At 35.3% G+C, this 23,253-nt stretch overlaps 1 long non-coding RNA gene and 1 pseudogene across 1 annotated transcript in view; one reads left to right on the forward strand and one right to left on the reverse strand.

Annotated features, from left to right (window-relative positions):
• LOC122134344 overlaps positions 1 to 16,623 on the reverse strand; it is a 21,893-nt gene extending 5,270 nt beyond the window's left edge. The window contains exons 1-3 of the long non-coding RNA XR_006157246.1: positions 16,514 to 16,623; positions 16,223 to 16,397; positions 10,873 to 11,046 (exon numbers count right to left, since the gene is read on the reverse strand). This is a non-coding gene — a long non-coding RNA (uncharacterized LOC122134344). The remainder of the gene's footprint in view (positions 1 to 10,872; positions 11,047 to 16,222; positions 16,398 to 16,513) is intronic.
• LOC109073071 overlaps positions 1 to 23,253 on the forward strand; it is a 325,399-nt pseudogene that overhangs the window by 259,362 nt on the left and 42,784 nt on the right.

The raw sequence follows: 23,253 nt of genomic DNA on the forward strand, positions 1-23,253 counted from the left end.
ATCTTCACACAAAGATAGTAAAACTTTAAATTTTGACATTGTGGGGCTGTGATTTAGTAGATCCTTGCAGACCCATCTCCATCTACAAACCAGACAAAATAGGCCCACTTGGACTGACTAGGAAACATTACAGGTTAAATAAATAAAATAAAAGATAGCTTGACCTGTGGAAGCATGCCAGTGCAAGGTGTATAATCCAGTGAGAGTATAATTGTAGTCCTCAGTCCAAAAAAATCAAAAGAAACAAATTAAAAAATAACAACAACAAAAATATATAGTGACTCCAACACTTACTTTATCACATTTTAAGTGTGTGTTTCCTTGTTTACAAGGTGTTAAAATTTGCAATTTAAACCTGTTATGATTTTGATTGTTCTTACCTTGTATGGAAACTGTAGGGAGGTTGGTGTTATATATNTTGGGATCATTGTCCTGCTGCCCAAGTGTGCTTGAGGTCACAAACTGACGGCCGGACATTCTCCTTCAGGATTTTCTGATAGAGTGCAGAATTCATGCTTCCATCAATTATGGTGAGTCGTCCAGGTCCTGAAGCTGCAAAGCAGCCCCAGACGGTCACACTACCACCACCGTGTTTACTGTTGGTATGATGTTCTTTTTATGAAATGCTGTGTTGGTTTTACACCAGATGTAATGGGACACACACCTTCAAAAAGTTCAACTTTTGTTGCATCAGTCCACAGAATATTTGCCCAAAAGTCTTGGGGATAATCAAGATATTTTTTGGCAAATGTGAGATAAGCCTTTGTGTTCTTTTTGGTCAGCAATGGATTTTGCCTTGGAACTCTCCCATGGATGCAGTTTTTGCCCAGTCTCTTTCTTAGTGTTGAATCGTGAACACTGAGCTTAGTTGAGGCAAGTGAGGCCTGTAGTTCTTTAGATGTTGTTCTGGGCTCTTTTATGACCTCCTGGATGAGTCGTTGTTGCGCTCTTGGAGTAAATTTGGCACTGAGCTTAGTTGAGGCAAGTGAGGCGTGTAGTTCTTTTTTTCTCCATTTGTGGATACACGGCTCTGACCGTGGTTCGCTGGAGTCCAAAAGCCTTATTATTAGTTCCAGGCAGGTTTTTGAGCCTGTAAATCATGACTTCAAACCACGACTCACGGCTTTGTAGCGTTCCAGGCAAGTCACGCCAAACTTCCTGAGTGTAAGAAATTTTATTAATTTAATTGCAATGTTATATTGTCCTAAAATCTATTTTTCAACGTGTACCACTTGCATAAACACTGCATCCATAGGCACATTATCCGTAGGCTGTTGCCTCGGGCTGGGCTATGGACGCCAGAGCTCAAACCCGGAGTACATTGATCTAGTATGAGTTCACGGGTGGAAGTCACGGAGCTTGACTGCCGCTCCAGTGCACTGCAGAAGGTTGGAAAACACGGGTTACGGGTTGACTGGAACGCCAGCATTAGAAATGGCTTTTTATAACCTTTTCAGACTGGATACATGCCAACTATTTTGTTTCTCATCTGTTCGCGGACTTCTTTAGATCGCAGCATGATGTGTTGCTTCCTTAAAACATGCTTCACTTTTATCAGACAGGTTTCTATTTTTGATTCAACAGGTCTGGCAGTAATCAGGCCTGGGTTTGGCTAGTGAAATTTAACTCAGCTTTCGCACACGTGGTTAATCAGTTCTTTCAACATTTAACAGGAACGGCAATTATTTTTTTCACGAGGGGCCAGGTAGGTTTGGACAGCTTTTTCCCCTTAATAAATGAAATTATCATTGAAAACCGCATTTTGTATTTACTTGCATTACATCTTGTAGTAATATTAAAATTAGTTTGATGATCTGAATTTTTTAAGTGCAACAAATATGCAAAAAAAAATGAAAAAAAAACAGGAAAGGCAAAAACCTTTTCACGGCACTGTACATTGTGGGGAATTGCCAAATCTTCACACAAAGATAGTAAAACTTTAAATTTTGACATTGTGGGCTGACTAGTAGATCCTTGCAGACCCATCTCCATCTACAAACTAAGACAAATAGGCCAGCCCAATTTGGACTGACTAGGAAACATTACAGGTTAAATTTAAATAAAATAAAAGATATTGACCTGTGGAAGCATGCCAGTGCAAGGTGTATGAATCCAGTGAGAGTATAATTGTAGTCCCTAGTCCAAAAAATCAAAAGAAACAAATTAAAAAAATAACAACAACAAAAATATATAGTGACTCCAACACTTACTTTATCACATTTTAAGTGTGTGTTTTGTTATAAGGTGTTAAAATTTGCAATTTAAACCTGTTATGATTTTGATTGTTCTTACCTTGTATGAAACTAGGAGGTTGGTGTTATATATATATATATATATATATATATATATATATATATATATAAACACACATTAGTAGTGGACAACTAGAATGGGTGGCATTGGTCACAAGGCTAACTGCAAGTCAGTCAAGGTAAATCATTCAAGGAAACTAGGTGGCTAAAGACGGATTGCAAACTGGTTTGTAAACGGAGATGAAAGGATGAAGCAAAACAACAATAACATTACAAAATAACATTGTAACATCTTTAAAAAACCATTAGAAAATTTACAGTGAGTCTATTTTAAGATGTGATGGTCTTGTTACAGTCTACGATCAAAAATTAAAAGAAAGACCTTTACACAAAGACTTATGCATGCTATTGTTATTATTAACAGTCATTACATATATATAGGCCTATATATACTGTATATATATACACACACACACTGAGAAACGCTGCATTATGCCTTTACTGTGTGACCAAAAATAGTGTATTATCTGTTTCAGCTGTTTGATCAAGCTGGTGCCTCCGCGTGCATATATATTCATTGGAAACAAGCGCAGTTGCCGTTTCACCGTGCCACTCGGGTGAGCAGCGGTCCACTTTGGCATATTTTTTTGCTAATATGATTTTTTTTTTTTTTTGTATCAATCTGAAACGTGTACTGTGAAAACTACAAAGCCTATTACATAATGAATAATTCGTACGCTTCAACTGGGGGCAACATCACGACTAATGGCAATGTTTGAACTTGTCCCGAATGAAAGAAGGTACGCCTTAACGTAACTTATGTGTCATTCTTTTAAAGTATTGTTATTTTTTAATTTGTAATTTCATAGCTAGCTTATATTATTAATATATACTGCAATTATATTTATCCATTAGAAGTATATATTTTTTTAATTCTTTGTTCTGTTCTGATAGTTACATTTCAAATGATTTGTTGTAAAGTGAGGGGAACTAAAACTATCCTTATTGGTAGCCTACATTGCAAAACAATTATTAAGCCTGCCGTTCTTATTTCTGAATGTAATAAAATGCAATTATACATGGCCTACATATAGTTTTTTCCTCTCCAACACTTTTAAAAAACATGCAGCAAATGAAAATAGGGCTTAATCAGTTTAAAATGTGTTTACTGTGGGGTAACAAATTTACATATACGGATATAGCAACGAGTCTGGTGCCTAATCTAGCCTGTGCTAAACTACTACAAGTTTTGTGTCTGTTTTTTATCCAGTTTTTTTCCCCTTGCATCTGAAATACTTAAGAAACAAAAAAAAACCTTCCCCCCCTAAAAGTCTGGCATGCACATTTACGGGTGGACTCTGGTGCCGACCCTGCCTCCCACGTTTGCTCAGCTGATGGATGATTTAAAAATTTTGATTATAAAGGTTGCTGTCCCATTTACACGTGAATTGTGTTAATTTTAAAAACAATCAAATTATATTGTTAGTTCATGGTAACACGCAATCAAAAATTAATTTAAGCTATTTAACATGCACGTGTGACAATTTTCACCCATTTCAACTTATAACCTCCTTTATAAGTTTTAACGTCAGATTAACAGTATTGAGATTCAAAGTGCAATCTAGTATAAAAAAAAAGCTTTAAATTTGCTTAAATTATGTTTATGAATTAAAGTAGCCTAACTTAAAAATATGTTATCATGGACTTTTCATCATTAGTCATTTTTTAACAGTGTGATAACGAGCTGTATTCGTTTTCCATTTTCGCGAAACCAAGCACCCACTTTTTTTCTAAAAATCTATTATTCGCCGTCGCATAGCTCCTACAACTGAGGATTTTGTTTTTTTTTTTTGAGGACAGGTGCCACTGTCCCAGGGTGAGTCAAGAACATAGTTACATCATCATTAGGGTTGCCAATTAACTTATGATGTGATTTGAAAATAATGGCTAATTGTGATTCTTTCTCTTTTTAATTCTTTAAGACAAATAGTGTTTATTCGTGTAGAAAATAAGTGTTTCTTCTTTAAGAAAGAAAATAAGGGACAGAATAAGGGGCCAAATATTTGTAAATGTACAACAAGTACGGCCTTATCCTGCAATTATTAAACTAAAAAACAAAAAAACAAATTAATGGCATACAAAAAGTGGACATGGCCTGAGTAAATTTGACCAATTATGAACTGTGGACTTTACAAGGGTAGTAATTTAGGAGGTGGAAATACTGTGAAATTACAAATGGCATGGCAATTTTGTTTGGATTTGTACTTCAACATACTGAGGTCTAAGTTTAAGAATAACCTACACTAGTTTTTTTTTTTTTTTTTTACTCTCTATTTACACAGCATTGACTTACAATGAAATACGTCTTCCTTCAGGTCAGATCTGAATGTTTTCCTGCCTTGCTAAATGTTGGGCTCCTGATCAATAAGTTGCATTCGCCCCAACTGATTTTGTAAAATCAAAACTTGCGGGAGGTGAACCTGGGTCAGGTCAGCGTTGAGTCCCACTCGCTGTGAATCGGGAGCAGATGGCAGAGGATTCTGCTTGGTCTTAAGAGCCTTCCTCAAACTTCCTACATTCACAAATAACAAGGGATTTTCGCAAACAGAAGATTAATTATCAATTGAGAATTTGTTATTATAATGGGTCTGTAGTTGGGAAAAATAAAATAATAAGGGGTGAGAGAAAATAATGAATAAAAAGAGTTGGGCTGCTGTGAGTGCGGACAGCACATTTCAACCCGTAACATGACATACACACTGTCCTCGGCTTCCAATAAAACAGACAAAAAGTTCCGTGGGAGGTTTTTTTTTTTTTTTTGGGGGTACTTCAAAGTTTCAGTTACGTCTGGAGTGTTTGTTTGTGTGTTTGGTTGTTGGTTTTTTTTTTTGTTGGGTACTTCTGGTATATCTGCTTGTGGGGGTTGAAAGTTGTGAAAGGATATGTGTTATGGGTGTTTGATGTTGGTATTTATATGGGAACAGTTTCTATTATGAGTTTAGTTTTCAAACTTTTGATTTGATGGACGAGTTGTTTAAATGCCATCAACCGTCGGACAACAGTTTCGTTTGGTTTGGCTTTTGTCATTTTTGCAAACTGCATACAGAGTATTACATACATTGCAATATAAATATGTTTTTTTGTTCCTCAGGACAGATGAGGCGACTCTGAGAGCAGAGACAAAGAAAACTGGCGAAACGAAAGAGACTTGGCATCCTGCCAAAGAAACAAAAACATTTGTTCTTAAATGTACTTGTTTAACTTTAACAGAGTTGTCTAGAGGGTATTTAATAGGTCTGCCCCCCATGTACGATGTTTCTAGTTACTAGTAGCCTAGTCACACATTTAAGTCATTAATTCAACTAATCCCACTTTATATTAAAATAACATCTATAACTGACCCAATAATGAGCCTTAATATATTCCGCCGCTCAAAGCACATGCATTAAGTCTGCCACAAAGCACAGGCAGAAGGTAGCCTAACAATTGTGGAAAAAAGGAGACATTTTAATTATTTATTAATAAACAAATGTGTTCTTGTCGGCTGCAAGATGAAATTCACAGCGCTGACTCTCATCTCCACAGGATTGTGCATCATCAGGGAGTATTTGCATTTCGTTTGAATTGGTTCATTTAAAAGTAGACATTTTCCAGCTTTCTGTAGATATAAGTTCTCATGTATGTGAGGCACTCTAATTTTAAGTTATTTCATAATCAGAAAAAAATTCAAGTGATCGCGAGGGGGCCTACCTGTCATGCATGCGTATTAATAATTTTCACACACAACAATTGAATATGAATAATAAATAGAGCACATTTCTTTTCGGTTACAGTACGGGATCCGCAATAAATAATATTCTTCATAAGTCTACAACCTGAGACAGATGCAGTTATAACCTGTAAATTGAAGGCTATTTGACGTTTTAAAATGATCTAATGGCTGATGTCGCTCCAAATCATTATAAGTCTACTGTTCTTGATTAACCCTCTGAGGTCTAGGGGGGTTTTTGGGGGGCCTGGAGTAGTTTTGACATGCCCTGACTTTTGTGCTTTTTTTCAGTTGCTTCTAAACATATACATGGCTAAAGTCTGAAAACACTGTATTCAGTACAAACTGGGCTACAAAAATATGTAAATAGCATGTATGTACATGATTGTGTTTTTGAGAAAACGTTTATGCGTGGTTAGTGAAAAACTACACTTTTGAAGTCACTGAAATAAGGTCATAAAACACATAAACAACATTTGTTTCACAAGACTGCCAAACCAGGAGCTTGTAGCCTAGAATTTTTGCTTCGAAATGATGTGAAAATCATCTTGTTTAATCGCTTACAGAAAAACAATAGATTGATTTAAATTTTCTGAGACACTTTTTGTTTGTAAAGGGCAAATGTGAGTAGGCGTCAACTATCATGAATATTTGTGTGATTCACACCTGAGAAGACAAAGCCCCGCATAATGAGATGCATAATGAGCCTTTCAGTCAGGTTTGTGACTGAGAAGGAAGAGTTAGAATAGAATTAATTATCCCACAAAAATAACTTGAGATTCACTTGTGAGTGCAGTTTTAAACAGTTTATTAGGAACAATCAAAGCTGACTTTCAAAGCGGGAAATTTTAGCATCATTACTCCAGTCACACGATCCTTCAGAAATCCTTCTAATATTCTGATTTTCTACTCAATAACAAAAGTAGTTTTATTATTATTATTATTATTATTATTATTATTATTATTATTATTATTATTAATGTTGAAAAGATCTGAGTATATTTTTTTTCAGGTTTTTTTTAATAAATTGAAAGAACAGCATCGTTTATAACATTTATAATATTAATTGTTTTTATTTATCATCACGTGTGCTAAATAAAAGTTTTAATTTCTATATATACTGGACTCCCAAGCTTTTTGAATGGAACTAGTGTATATTGTTAAACTTGGAGTAAGACTGGATGCTGAAAATTTAGCTTTGATCACAGGAAATAAATTAAATTGTAAAATAGTCTATTCAAATAGAAAAAACAGTTATTTTAAATAGTAAAAAATATATTGATCAATATTACTACTGCTTTAGCAAACTGGTATTGACTGGTATTGTGTCATGTTGACGTATATAAATGAACATCACATAACTAACATTTCCAAAGTGTAATATTGTTTATGAGCTCTTAAATAAACTAAATGATAATCACATTTATTAAATTTGTTAAGTTTATTTATAATCAGTGATGGTCACTGATACTAGTAGTACAGTAGAACATTTATATGATGTAAATGAAACTAAATAATGTTTCACTTGATTATACATTTAGTCAGGAATTATAGTTTTGAGAAAGTCTAACTAGTAAAATGTGTACAAGTTATGTGAAACCTGATGTGTATTTGGGGATAATATAGGTGTGAGGTCTTTCTGACCAATCCCCCGCCGGACCCATTTACTTTAGGGAACAGAGACTGTAAAAAGCAAATGTGAATGTTGACTTTGGTGATCTCATCATTAAAGGACTGCAAGTGGAAGAAAGCTGAAAAGTCAAAAAGCAAGCGAAAATGGAGAAGCGTCGCTGAGCAACGAAGAAACCTGGAATACCAGCAGGACATAAATTTCAAGCTGAAAACTGTGATAAAGCTGATGTGTAAGCAGGAAACTTTGAATAAGAAAATAATGAAATTGATAAGAGAGATGGCTGAGTATAATAAGATCCATCTTGAGCTGCAAGCATTAACAAATGGTTTAGAGTCTTTAAAACTTAAAGCTCCGATTTTAAAGATGTAAGAGTTTCGGATGGAAAGCATGATCATGTTTTCTTTTCTTTTTATTTTTAATCTTTAAAGGTATTAATCTTTGTGGTTTAAAGTTGCTATATGCTTTGTTTGTTTAAAGGGTGTAAAAGGATGCGGTTGCGTTTTCCAACATAGTTGGGAGATGAAACCGCAACTGAGCGGTGTTAATTTTGCTATGCATGCAGGTGTGATTTCTGTGGTTGAACAGAGCAAGATCCTGTACCTATGCATAAGAGGTGTTATAGATATTTTTATGTTAGCATTTAGTGTGTGTTGCTGACCACCCCTGCATTCTTCCATTTGAACTTTTGACACTCTATATTAGATATGATAAAGGTCATGGTACTCTGTTTTGTGTATGAATACACATGATTACCAAATAGGGGAAGAAATGCAAATGATATGCAAGGCTATAAAAGGGAGAGAAGATCTGAGTGCGGGGCGCACTTCGACAGTGAAGACTTATTCGCTGTTATTTTCATTTTTGATTACTTATGAGTTATTTTCTATTAATAAAGCGAAGCCATGACAAGTGGTGTTGCAAAATGAGTAACATATTATTCTGAATTGAACACTCCTACGAGCTTCAAGCAGACCGAAACTCAGCTGAGCAGGTTTTGCAGGTGCCAGGGAGGATTCCATGTCTTTCTCGTCACAGATCCGTGATCTCAGTGGTAAAGAACAGATTATTTGTAACTGTTTTAATGAGAGTAAGTAATGTGCATTAGACATTTAGTGGATTTCCCTCGGGATATGAAAACACAACAAACCTAATACAAGTATATAAAAATAAAAAAAAAGACTTACTCATGTTTTATGATCTCTGCTGGATTAAGCGCTTCATTCTTTTTTCTGAGGAAATCCCAAAACTCAAAACCTGAGGTAATCCTCAGCACATCTTCTTGGGGTGGATTATGTCGTCTTATTCCTCTCAGCTCGAAGCAAACAGTAAAATAAAAGTAAAAAAAACCTTTTCTGTTGTGTGGGCGTATACATGCCGCGCTTCACGTGGAACATTATAATCTCAATAGCGCGTTCAGCGTGGGGGCATGGGCGCATTAGATATAATGAAGGGAGACGTGAAAGACGGACATCACGTTGTTTTCATATGGATTACTTTATCACAGAATATTTGTTTTTGGTAGCACTTGCTTAGTTTAAAAATAGACATGTCAAGCTTTCTATAGATATATCTCTCATGTCTCTCTTCGTGTGAGTATTCACTGAGTTACAGTTCATTTTAATGACGCATTTATAAATGAAGATCACCGCAGACCAAGGCTGCAGACAGCGCACCTTGTTTGTTTTCTTTATTTTATAAATAATAAATGCATCAAAAACTGAAAGTGTAATTTAAGTTCTTTTCGGGGTTATCAGGAGAAGATGCCTCATAACGTGTACACGCGGGGATTGACTCCAGAGGGTTAAACGGATGCATGACTCTTATAAACTTGTTTTTAATAAATCTCTTTTTTGCATTAAATAATAAAAAATATAAAGCAGGTTAAGTTAAATATTATTGTACAAATAATTATAAAATGCCATAGACTGCAAATAAGATTGAAGTTTCACATTTTGCATGTGCATTACAAAGTAAATATTTTTTTTTACATGCAATTATCCAAAATAATACCAAACAAGATTTGTAATGAAGATAAAATATGTAGACAAATAAGAATAAATGCTGCGCGTCACACTCAGCATCATGCGCGCCGCGCAAATCTTGCACTCTGATATTTTAAGGAATATGATACACTCCTGCATTTAAATGCGGCTGCATTTAAAACTGTATGAAAGCAAGTAAAGAAGGCTCCCTTTAAAATCACTGAAGTGGTCAATTAATGAAGCTCTTTTTTACACTGTGTGCATTTTGTTGATTATAATGAGAGAACTTGAGTTTAAACGTGAGGACGTTTTATTAATCAGTCCATTCTTTCAAGGATTTAGCTAAATTGTGCAGGTTTAATTTATTAGTTTCTTGTTTTAGTTAGGCCTAAATAATGGGAGTGAAAATTATACAGTGCCTCATGTATTAGTAAAATAAAGGAAATAATTTATAAAACATGCACAATTTCTTAATCAGTGTACAGACAAATATCTTTTTCCCCAAGAAGTTATCTGTCAAAATAAAGGACAGGTAACGAATAACAAAGTATGTGCGTGACAAATTTTAAAATATAAATTAAACATGTATTTGTGACATATAGGCCTAATATGTGAGAATATTGACATTTTGCATATTAATCCTTGTAGCCTAGCTCACTAAAATAGGCTACCACTTTCAATGCTCCAATGCAAAGTAAACCACCATTTCTTTAGGATAATATAACACATAATTTATATTGTATAAATAATACTGCACACCTATTAAATGTTAAAATCGAAAATATTGGTGTAATACTGTGAAGATAAGAGAAAATATATGCACAGGCTCATAGGCTTGACTTTTATCCTGCTTGAATTCGTTTTAAAGTACTAAACTTTCATCTATGAATTTTAAATATTTTAACTACAGTGTTTTTCTTTCATTTTCCCCGACTGCAGACATCAAATGTAACACACCAGCGAGGCAAAGCTGATGGATATTTGCAAAAATGTGCTTTGATGCGCTTGTTTGATAACTTGTGTGGTTAAAGCGCCACTCAGCGGTCAAAAGCTGCAAATACACCTTGCAGACGCGGCGGCGGTGCACTGGCTCATTTGGTTGGCCACCTACTGTATATATATATATATATATATATATATATATATATATATATATAATATATATATATATATATATATATATATATATGAGGAGATAAAATAATAAAACATAAAAACTCTTGCTGCTCAACATACTTGAGTTTGTCCAGTGAGCAGTTTGGATCCTCCAGTTTTTCAGAGAGCAGCTGGACTCCTGAATCTCCTGGGTGATTGTAGCTCAGATCCAGCTCTCTCAGGTGTGAGGGGTTTGAACTCAGAGCTGAAGACAAACAACCACAGCCTTCCTCTGTCACCATACAGCCAGACAGCCTACAAACACACAGTAACAGTTCACATCACACTAGTTTGGCAGTCAAACATCACTAACACAGAATCATTTGAGTGGTAGCTGTTATTTTCTGTAGTTTTAGTCACAAAAGTAACAAAGGATACTTTCCTTTCAACAAAAATTTATACTCCAGTAGAACAGGAACAAAGTATTTATATATAGTCACTAGCCACCAGGGGTCAAAACCTGAACTACCATTCTTAATTTATCTTACTGTCATTTAAAAAAAAGATTTTTTTACGCATGATGTAGGCATAGATGAAGCTCAATACCCATGACTGAGGTCCCCTTGAGCAAGGCACCAAACCCCTAATTGCTCCCTGTGCGCCGCAGGAAAAATGGCTGCCCACTGATTCACGTGTGTGTGTTCACATTGTGTGTGTATTGTAGGTTTGGTAATGTTTCTAGAGCAAAATAATGCTAAAAGTTTTGTTAAAACCCATAAATATTGAATTGCAAATGCTAAGCTGCATAATTGCACATAATTTCCATTTCTCAGGTATGGTTAAACCAGTAAATATACAATTTAAAATATGAAATTTGGCCACAATGTTTATTACTTGTAATGGCATGCATTAGATATAGAACCAAAACATATTTCAAACCTTTTTTAAATTGAGGATTTTTGGCGCACACTACTAGACACGCAAGGTCATAAGGTCTGCTTGGACTCATTCATGCTTTCTGTATAGAAGATTTGTGTCTATCTATTCAAAGTGAAGTGCCTTTACAGATTGGGGGTAATTACAATAAAGCAAATTTCTAATTTGATCAGTTTTGCAATCACATATTATCTTAGTAGCTGCAGAAAGACTATAAAAACATGCAATTAGTTTTACGACCCAAAGGAATTTACTCTCACACTTAATTTATTTTGAAACAGACACATAAGACCCATAGAAAAGGACTCCTTCACATTAATTCATAGACAAACCATTCTATGAATGAACATGCTTATACCCAGAATGTTGTGTGTATTATTACTGTTTTTGTTCAGGTATATTTTCATTTGTATTGTATACTGTTTTATGCATGCCTTATGATAGAATTATTAGATAATGTAGGCCTATTGGTACCATGTTTGATTTTAAAATAATCCTTGTTTAGTCTGCTATCTATTGGTGGACTAACGATCCTTGTAACATGCACAGATGTAGTCTTTTACAAAAAATGTGTTTTTCTCACCTTTTTCCTCAAAGGGTTGCTTTTTTTCATGAAAACGTTAAAACATGCAAGTGTTGATTAAAAAAGATTTCATGAAACTAGAATAAAACTCTTTATGTTTGTTTTAAAAGCATAGGTTCTGTTCTTTGGCACATTGCATGTTTCAGATTCAAATTATTCTGGGGGCCATTAAACTTTTGTGAAAATGACCCAAAATGCAAGTGGTGGCTGGCGACTTTAAAAAAAATGCTGATGGGGAAAGAGTTAATATGTTCAAGTTCAAATTCTTTATTTGTCCCCAATGGGGCAATTAGTTGTGCAACAGATAGTATAACAAATCACACACAATCACACACACAATACCAATACAAAAATTGCCTACCATGCAGGCATGGTTAAAATAATACAAAACAATAAACAATCAATAAATAGTAAATCACTAAGTTATCTGTGGTTCTTTATAGAATTAAGAAGCAGAATGGCTGCAGGCACAAAAGAATGTTTATATCTGTTGGTTCTGAATTTTGGGAGTTTAAAGCGTAATCCCGATGGCAACATCTGAAATTCAGCCTGTTTCTCCAGACCTTTCTGCATAGAACCTGTGATGATGCTGCTCAACTTAACCTCGAAAGGGAGTTTTTTTGTTTTACAGTGATGGACCCATACCAGCAGATTAAGGAGAAGGTAACAACCGACTCAACAAAAGACCAATAAAAAAGGGTCAACAGGGTCTTATCCACATTACACTTTGCCAGCTTCCTCAGGCAATACAGGTGCTGCTGGCCTTTCTTGCAAAGCAAAGTGGTATTTTAGTCAAAACCCAACTTATCATCAATAATGGATCCTAGATACTTATACTCTGTAACAAACTCTATTTCCTGACCATTTATACTAGTGTTTTTTTCAGTGTTAGTGACATTGTGCCTAAAATCAATACACGTCCTTGGTCTTAGAGACATTCAGTTCAAGAAAGGCATCCTGACACCATGTAACAAAGTGATCAATGACCAAACCGTGTGAAGTTTCCTCATTGTTCAATAAGCTGACAATAACCGTATCATCAGCAAACTTCACAAAGTATCAGTCTTTAATCACAGAGCGACAGTCATTAGTGTACAGAATATATAAAAGGGGGGAAACAACACACCCCTGTGGTGAGCCAGTTGATGTAAGGGCCCAGTCCGAGAGATGGCGATTTACTCTCACTCGCTGGGATCTATTTGTGAGGAAATCTAATATCAGCCCCAGCCCACAAGGTTGGCCTCCAGTTTGAACCGATGTAAGTGCTTCTCAACCAACAGGTGGGGCTGAATGGTGTTAAAGGCTGACGAGAAATCCACAAAACAGTAGTCTGGCATGATTTCTATTGCCCTCATGGTGATTAAGAATGAGGTTGAGTACTGTTACAGTTGCATCCTGTACCCCTCTGTTTAGTCTGTTTAGTATGTTTATAAGAAACTGAAAAAAAAAACATAAATGCCAGGGCTTCTCCAGTGCCTAAAACCCAAATCAGACCACATAGGTTTAAACTGGCCAATGTATCGTTTGACCACTGAATGAATCCAGAAGTGTGTGTAAGTGAAGTGTGCATAACTGATCAATATAATGAATTTTTTTCTAGAAAACAGTTTAAAATGTAATTATCACAATCAAGCCATCCTTGCTGTCATTAAAACATTAAAATGTAGCATTGATTAGTAACTTATTGATTATGATTTGATGTCATTTGTGTGCTTATCTCATAGTTTATGATAGTGGTATATACAACCTGCTCATTTCGGATATTGTTCATGTTCCTCTGCTGCACATGATTTTGACTTGATTTTTTGTGGAGCAGCATGGAGGTCGCTCTGTGATGTGGGTTTTTTTTTTCATGAGTGTTAATGAATACAGTGGTTACACTTTACTCTCAAACGTGCAGTGCATCAGACTGTATATTTCATAATTACATCACAAACCTTTTGCAATTTAACCCTCTGGAGTCTAAGGGTATTTTTGGGGGCTGGAGAAGTTTTGTCATGCCCTGACATTTGTGCTTTTTTTCAGTTTCTTATTAATATATAAATGGCTAAAGTCTAATCTCACTGTAATCAGCACAAACTGGGCTATAATAATATGTGAGCAGCATGTATGTACATGATTGTGTTTTTGAGAAAAAAAAATGTTATGCGTGTTTATTGAAAAACTAAAAATGTTAAATCACTTGAATAAGGCAATAAAAACACATACAGAACATTTTGTTCCCGGGGACTTTTGAGAACTGGAGCTTGTTAGCCTAGAATTTTTTTTTCTAAATGATGTGAAAATCATCTGTTTACTCACTTACAGAAAACAATATATTGATTTAAATTTTCTAAGACACTTTTTGTTGGTAAAACTCATATGCGAGTAGGCGTCAACTATCATGAATTCACACCTGAGAAGACAAAGGCCTGCATAATGAGCTGCATAATGAGCCATTCAGTCAGCTGTGTCACTGAGAGGGATGAGTTACAAGAAAGAATGTGAGGACAAAATAAATGTATATAATTTTATGTTTGTAGTTTATTTAGAATATATTTAATTATCCCACAACATAATTGAATATTCACTTGTGAGTGCAGTTAAACAGTTTATTAGGAACAATCAAAGCTGACTTTCAAGCTGAATTTTTTTGCATCATTACTCCCAGTCACACAATCCTTCAGAAATCCTTTTAACAATCTTATTTTCTACAAAAAAAAAACATTTATTGTTATTATTATCATTATCATTATTATTATTATTATTAATGTTGAAAAGAGCTTAGAATATTTTTTTCAGGTTTTTTAGGGGGGATAAATTGAAAGAACAGCATTGTTTATTACATTTGTTACAGTTACATTTATTGTTACATTTATATTATTTACATCAAGCTTTTGAATGGTATAGTAGTGTATATTGTTATTGAAACTTCATAATATTTCACTTGATTATACATTTAATCAGGAATTATAGTTTGGAAAAAGTCTTTGGAAAAAGTCTAACTAGTAAAATGTTTACACGTTATGTGAAAATTAGTACAAGTATATAAATAAATAAGAGACTTACTCATGTTTATGATCTCTGCTGGATAAAGTGCTTCATTCTTTTTTTCTGAGGAAATCCAAATCTCAAATCGTCAACCAAATCACATCTTTTTGGGGTGAATTAGGTATTATTCCTCTCATCGCGAAGCAAACAGTAAAATAAAAAAACTTGAAGAACAATCTCGCTGCGTTGTCTTCTGTTGTGTGGGCGTATTCAAGCCGCGCGCTTCAGTGAAACATTATCATCTCAAAAGCGCGTTCAGCGTGGGGGCGTGGTCGCATTAGAAGATAATGAAGGGAGACGTGAAAAACGGACATTGCGTTGGTTTTTCATATGGATTACTTTATCACAGAATATTTGTTTTCGGCAGCACTTGTTTTTAGTTTAAAAGTAGACATGTCAGGCTTTCTATAGATATCTCTCTCATGTCTCTTCGTTGAGTATTCACTGAGTTACAGTTCTTTTAATGACGCATTTGTAACTGAAGATCAGCGCAGACAAAGGCTGCAGACAGCACTCCTTGTTTGTTATCTTTATTTTATAAGTGCACAAAGTTTTGTTATTATGTCTGTATACAAAAAAGTAGACCATTTACAGATTCGATTGATGTATTGCTCTTTCTGTACGAATCAAAACTGAAAGTGTAATTTAAGTTCTTTTCGGGGTTTATCAGGAGGAAATACCCCAAAAAACGCGTATACGCGTTAATCGACTCCAGAGGGTTAATAATCATACGAGTATATGTGTTATTCTCACCACATGCATTGTTATAATTCATGAAAAATTTTAAAGGTGTCCTGCACACAGTTGTTGTTTTTTTTGTGTGTGTGTCTTGTTCTGGTATTCCATTGAGAGCAGATGTCACATTTGTTGACAAAACAGTACTTTATTACAATAATTTATTATGATAGCATTTTCTGAACTGTTTTAGAGAAAACCATTTACCTCAGTATCTCCAGCTGACAGTTTGGACTCTTCAGTCCATCAGAAAAGAAGCTTCACTCCTGTATCCTCCAGGTCATTGTTACTCAGATCCAGCTCTCTCAGGACAGAGTTTGAGGATTGTAAAACTGATGACAAACTCCCACAAGAATGAGCAGTGAGATTACATATGGAAAATCTGAACAAGAAAACACAAAGTAATTTGATGCTAAATTATTCTTACCAGCATGATTTTCAGTAATTATTGCAAAATAAAATAAAATAAAACAAAAACAAAGGATTTGAAACTCCAACCTCAGTATTTCCAGCTTACAGCTCTTCAGTCCACCAGAAAGCAGCGCTTCACTCCTGAATCCTGGAGGTCATTGTTACTAAGGTCCAGCTCTCCCAGGGCAGAGTTTGAGGGGACTGTACAGCTGAAGACAAAAGTTTCACTGGACTGACCAGTGAGTTTACTTATGGAAGGTCTGAACAAGAAAAATACAAAGGAATTGGATATAGAATAATTCTTAACACTGTGATTTTTATTAATTAACTTAATGGAAAACAAAACAAAATGAAATAAAAAATTGAAAGTACTTGAAAAATTCAACCTCAGAATCTCCAGCTTACAGCTCTTTCAGTCCATCAGAAAGAAGTTCACTCCTGAATCCTGCAGGTCATTGTTACTCAGGTCCAGCTTCTCAGGACGGAGTTTGAGGATTGTAAAGCTGAAGACAAACTTTCACTGGACTGACCAGTGAGTTTACATATGGAAAGTCTGACCAAGAAAAATACAAAGGAATTGAATATAGAATAATTCTTAAAGGTGTCATATGATGCGATTTTCAATTTTTCCTTTCTCTTTGGAGTGTTACAAGCTCTTGGTGCATAAAGAAGATCTGTAAAGTTGCAAAGACTAAAGTCCAAAAAGATATTCTTTAAAAAAAAGTTGAGTCAACCACTTCTACCTAAAACGGCTCATTGTAACACTCCCCCATGTTTACGTCACGATGTGGGAAGATTTGCATAATGCCACCCAAATGCAAAGAAAGAAAGCGTAACTTTTATTCTCACTCTTGCCACGGCCGCCATGTTGTGGAGACGCTGTGTGTTTCATTGTGAAAGCGAAACTACTTTGTCTGGCCTTCCAAAAGAAGACACAACTAGAAATCAGTGGTTAAGTTGTATTTACAACACTGTCCCGGAACAGTTCGACCCAAATATTCAGATGTGTGCAGCGCATTTTGCGGAGGACTGTTTCCTGTGAGAGTAGCCTACATTCCCGGTGTCTGTTTCTATAAAGTGGGGAGGTTCCAACTTTGCAAGTTTGGTGCTTCTGACTCACAGTCTGTAAGTACATTTTAATATTTAAAGAATTTGCCACTGATGATTCAAACAGGAGTTTTGAGCAGTGTAGAGTAGCGCTTTTTTGTCGTTTCTCTGATCACAAATGCAGACATGGTTGCCAACCAAAATGATGGTTCTACCGCAGCTTTTGACCGCTGAGTGGCAGTTTAACCACAAGTTATCAAACAAGCGTATCAAAGCACATTTTCGCAAATAGACATCAGCTTTGCCTCACCGATGTGTTACATTTGACGGGCTGCAGTCGGGGAAAATGAAAGTTTAGTACTTATGAAGTTATGTGCGTTTCTTAGAACGAATTAGCAGGATAAATGTCAAACCTATGAGCCTGTGCTTATATTTTCTCTAAACTGCACAGTATTACACCATATTTTAGATTTGACACATTTAATAGGTGTGCAGTATTGTGCAGTATTAGAATAATATAACACATAATTCATATTATATAAATGAAGAAATTGTGGTTTACTTTGCATCGAAGCATTAAAAGTGGTCTATTTTAGTGAGCTAAACTCCATGGATTTATATGCAAAATGTTAATATTCTCACATATTAGGCCTATATTTTAATTTATATTTTAAAATTCCTTCAATAAAACAGCATGCATTTTTGTCATGCACTACTTTGATATTTGTTACATGTCCTTTATTTTGACAGATAACTTCTTGGGAAATAGATATCTGTCTGTACACTGATTAAGAAATTGTTGCATGTTTTATAAATTATTTTCTTTATTTTAGTAAATGTGAGGCACTGTATAATTTCGCTCCATTATTTAGGCCTAATTAAAACAAGAAATTTATAAATTTAACCTGCACCGATTTAGCTAAATCATTGAAACTCTAAAACAATGGACTGATTAATAAAAGTTCCTCATGTTTAAACTTAAGTTCTCTCATTTTAATCAACAAAATGCACACAATGTAAATAACAGCTTCATTAATTGACAACTTTAGTGATTTTAAAGGGAGCCTTCTTTACTTGCTTTCATATAATTTAAGTGAAGTAAAAAATAAAATAAATAAATAAACTGCAGCCACATTTAAATGCAGATGTGTAAAATATCAGAGTGCATGATTTGCGCGTCGCGCTTGATGCTGAGTGCACACGCAGCAATAATTCTAATTATTAATTCTAAATTTAATAATTATTAATTAATAATTAATTAATTCTAATTCTAATTCTAACATTCTTATTCTTATTTGTCTACATATTTTATCTTCATTACAAATCTTGTTTGGTTTTTATGTTGGATAATTGCATGTAAAATTATTTACTTTGTAATGCATATGCAAAATGTGAATTATTATTCATACTCAAGTGTTTGTGTGTGAAAATATTACTGCGCATGCATGACAGCGAGGTGCCCTCTCGATCACTTGAATTTTTTCCTGATAATGATGCATGACAGCGAGGTGTGTGTCTCACAACATGAGAAATATATCTACAGAAAGCTTGAAATGTCTACTTTTAAACCAATTCAAAATTAAAGCATAATGTAATCTGTTAAGGCTGCATTTCTCTTTAAAGGCACGTCCATGTGGAGAGAGTCAGCACTGTGAATTTCATCTTGCAGCTGACAAGAAAACATTTGTTTATTAATGAACAAATTCTTTTTGTTTTTCACAATTATTAAGCTACTTCTGCCTGTGCTTTGGGGCAAACTTAATGCTTGAGCGCGGAATATATTAAGGCTCATTGTGGATTATGGATGTAAATTTAATATAAACCTGCGATTAGTTGAATAATGACAAATGAACGACTAGTAACTAGAAAAACCTTACGTGGGGGCAGACCTACAAACCGATTCCAAAAAAGTTGGGACACTGTACAAATTGTGAGTAAAAAAGGAATGGAATAATTTACAAATCTCATAAACTTATATTTTATTCACAATAACATATAGATAACATATAAAATGTTAAAAGTGAGATTTTGAAATTGTGCCCCCCCCCCCCCCCCCCCCCCCCCATGCCAAGTATTGGCTTCATTTTGGATTTCATGAGAGCTACACATTCCAAAAAAGTTGGGACAGGTAGCAATAATAAGTTAAATGTACATATAAGGAACAGCTGGAGGACCAATCTGCAACTTATTAGGTCAATTAGCAACATGATTGGGTATAAAAAGAGCCTCTCAGAGTGGCAGTGTCTCTCATCAAAGTCAAGATGAGCAGAGGATCACCAATTCCCCCAATGCTGCGGCGAAAAAATAGTGGAGCAATATCAAAAGGAGTTTCTCAGAGAAAAATTGCAAAGAGTTTTGAAGTTATCATCATCTACAGTGCATAATATCATCCAAAGATTCAGAGAATCTGGAACAATCTCTGTGCGTAGGGGTCAAGGCCGGAAAACCATACTGGATGCCCGTGATCTCGGGCGCTTAGATGGCACTGCATCACATACAGGAATGCTACTGTAATGGAAAATGACAACATGGGCTCAGGAATACTTCCAGAAAACATTGTCGGTGAACACAATACACCGCGCCATTCGCCGTTTGCCAGCTAAAACTCTATAGGTCAAACAAGAAGCCATATCTAAACATGATCCAGAAGCGCAGGCGTTTTCTCTGGGCCAATGCTCATTAAAATGGACTGTGGCAAAGTGGAAAACTGTTCTGTGGTCAGACGCATCAAAATTTGAAGTTCTTTTTGGAAAACTGGGACGCCATGTCATCCGGACTAAAGAGGACAAGGACAACCCAAGTTGTCATCAGCGCTCAGTTCAGAAGCCTGCATCTCTGATGGTATGGGGTTGCATGAGTGCATGTGGCATGGGCAGCTTACACTCTGGAATCTGGAAAGGCACCATCAATGCTGAACGGTATATCCAAGTTCTAGAACAACACATATGCTCCCATCCAGACACTCGTCTCTTTCAGGGAAGACCTTGCATTTTCCAACATGACAATGCCAGACCACATACTGCATCAATTACACCTCATGGCTGCGTAGAAGAAAGGATCCGGGTACTGAAATGGCCAGCCTGCAGTCCAGATCTTTCACCATATAGAAAACGCATTTGGCGCATCATAAAGAGGAAGATGCGACAAAGAAAGACCTAAAGACAGTTGAGCAACTAGAAGCCTGTATTAGACGAGAATGGGACAACATTCCTATTCCTAAACATGAGCAACTTGTCTCCCTCAGTCCCCAGACGTTTGCAGACTGTTTATAAATGAAGAGGGGATGCCACACGTGGTAAACATGGCCTTGTCCCCAAACTTTTTTGAGATGTGTTGCATGCCATGAAATTTTAAAAGCAAACTTATTTTCCCTTAAAATGATCACATTTTCTCAGTTTAAAACATTTGATATGTCATCTATGTTGTATTCTGAAAAAATATTGAAATTTGAAACCTCCACATTCATTGCATTTCGGTTTTTATTCACAATTGTACAGTGTCCAACTTTCCCTTTTTTGGAATCTGGGTTGTATTAATTACCCCTTCTAGACATCTCTGTTAAAGTTTTTAAAGCATTTATACACATTTTGCCATAAATTGCGTGCTTCAGAACGGTCTGTAATGGAGAGATGCCTTAACACTGGCTTTTTCCTCTGAAAGACAAAAAAAACGAAAATTGAAATGAAATTGATATTTTATTTACAGATATGTCGTGCTTCTGGGTTGTGCATTTTAAATACACAAATAACAAACAAACACAATATATATAGATATATATAGTACTATATATATATATATATATATATATATATATATTAAATTTAAATTAAAAATTCAAATTAAATTTAGCTTTTAGCAGACAGCTTTTATCCAAAGCGACTTACAGTGCATTCATTGCTATCCATTTTGTTACCTATCATGTGTTCCTTCCCGGGGAATCGGGAACCCCCAGCCCTTGGCGTTTGTGTCTCGTAAACGCAATGCTCTACCACTTGAGCTACAGGAGTCACAATATAATATAATTGTCTCCAAAAAACTCCAAAATGTGTTTTGTCACAATCTGTAATGCATGTGTATTTCCCAAATGCTAAAACGAGCCTATACAAAAATGTTCATAGACGGATACTTTACTGATGGTCTGGACTCCTGTTTGGGAATTTAGACCTAACATAAAAGAGATGGTTCAATATATTGGTAGATGAATAGGCTACATTCATAAGAGAATGTTCATATATTCACAGATCTAAAAAAATATTGCATAGGACGCAACAAATTAACATTAATGCAAACATTTTGCAACTTCTTTTTTTCATCTTTTTTTAGTTAAGGCAACTTCCTACTGAAATTAAGTTTATACTAACTAATAAACTATATTGCTCTAGTACAGTTGTCACACATTTGAAGTGGATCAAAACCCTTTCTTGCAAAGTTGTCCAAAAGCAAACGTGATGAGGCACTTTGTCCTATCTAAACCTGCTCTGAAAAGTTTGAAAACCCTCATAAGACACTGTCCCATATGAAAGAGCAAGAACATTCACTACCTTTATCTCTAACCCCCACAAGCTATAACAGAACTACACCCAAAATACCCCTAACCCCCTCACAGCACGGTCTGTTTTTTGGCTAGCGAGGAATGGGTGTGTTGTTGTCAATGTTTACTGGGTTCGAAACATGCCTTCACTCCGACATCAAGCCATACTCTTTTGTATTCATTATTTTCTTTCCATCGGCAGCCGCATATTATTATTTTACAAGACCATAATAAGACACAAATTATCAATTGTGATAATTAATCATTATTTTTGCGGGAAAGTTCATTGTTTATGATTTGTAAACGTAGGCTTTTGAGGCATGGCTTTAAGACGCAAAGCGGAATCCTCGGTCAGCTAGCTGGCTTCCGGTTGGCACAGCAGAGCGTGACTCTCGCTAACTTGCGCACAGCCTTCACCATCGAGCAAGTTTTTTTGGATTTTACAACAGCACAGTTTGAGCGCATTACAAACTCATTGATCAAGAGAGCCCAACATTTAGCAAGGCAGGAAACACATTCAGTCTACCTGAAGGAAGACGTACTATCATTGTAAGTTAATGCTGTTAGGATAGGGAGAGTTTTAAAAAAATAAATAATTAAAAAATAACTAGTTGTGGGCTATTCTTAAACTTGGGAGCCTCATTATATTGAAAATACAAATCCCAAACAAGAAGCAACATAACACTATCTAAGTGGTTGCTTCATTGAAAGGTTATATGTTTGAAATAATATTTAGTTGAAAACTTTTAGTGCCATGGTTAAAAAAATTGCTTTAGTGACTGCCCTTTCATAGACTTCAGTTGTAGGCTTAAAATTCCCATGACATTTGTAATTTCACAGTATTTTTCACTATAGAAATTACTAACCCAATCAATAATGTAAAAATTAATTAATGACGAATGGCTTTTTATGAAAATTATATTTATTTTTTATTTATTGTTTTAGAATCATTGTTTAGCATACTAAATTGTTGAAGCAAAACAAAATATGATACTTATTAACTGCAGGCAGATATAGAGATTGTCAGGGGACCAGTAAAACCGGTTCCCATCCATCTCACAATACGATCACGTTCACCTGAATACTAATATACACGACTGTTCATCACTCAGCAAACTAATCACAGGAACAGTATAAAACACTCACCACAAGACCGTTCAGCGTCACGCCTCCAACAGGACATGGACCATCGAATGCTGTCTGTCATTGATTCCGATCGCAACCACAGATTATATAGACGTAAAGTATA

This window comes from Cyprinus carpio, chromosome A4 (assembly GCF_018340385.1).
Source record: "Cyprinus carpio isolate SPL01 chromosome A4, ASM1834038v1, whole genome shotgun sequence".
Classification (NCBI taxonomy): domain Eukaryota; kingdom Metazoa; phylum Chordata; class Actinopteri; order Cypriniformes; family Cyprinidae; genus Cyprinus; species Cyprinus carpio.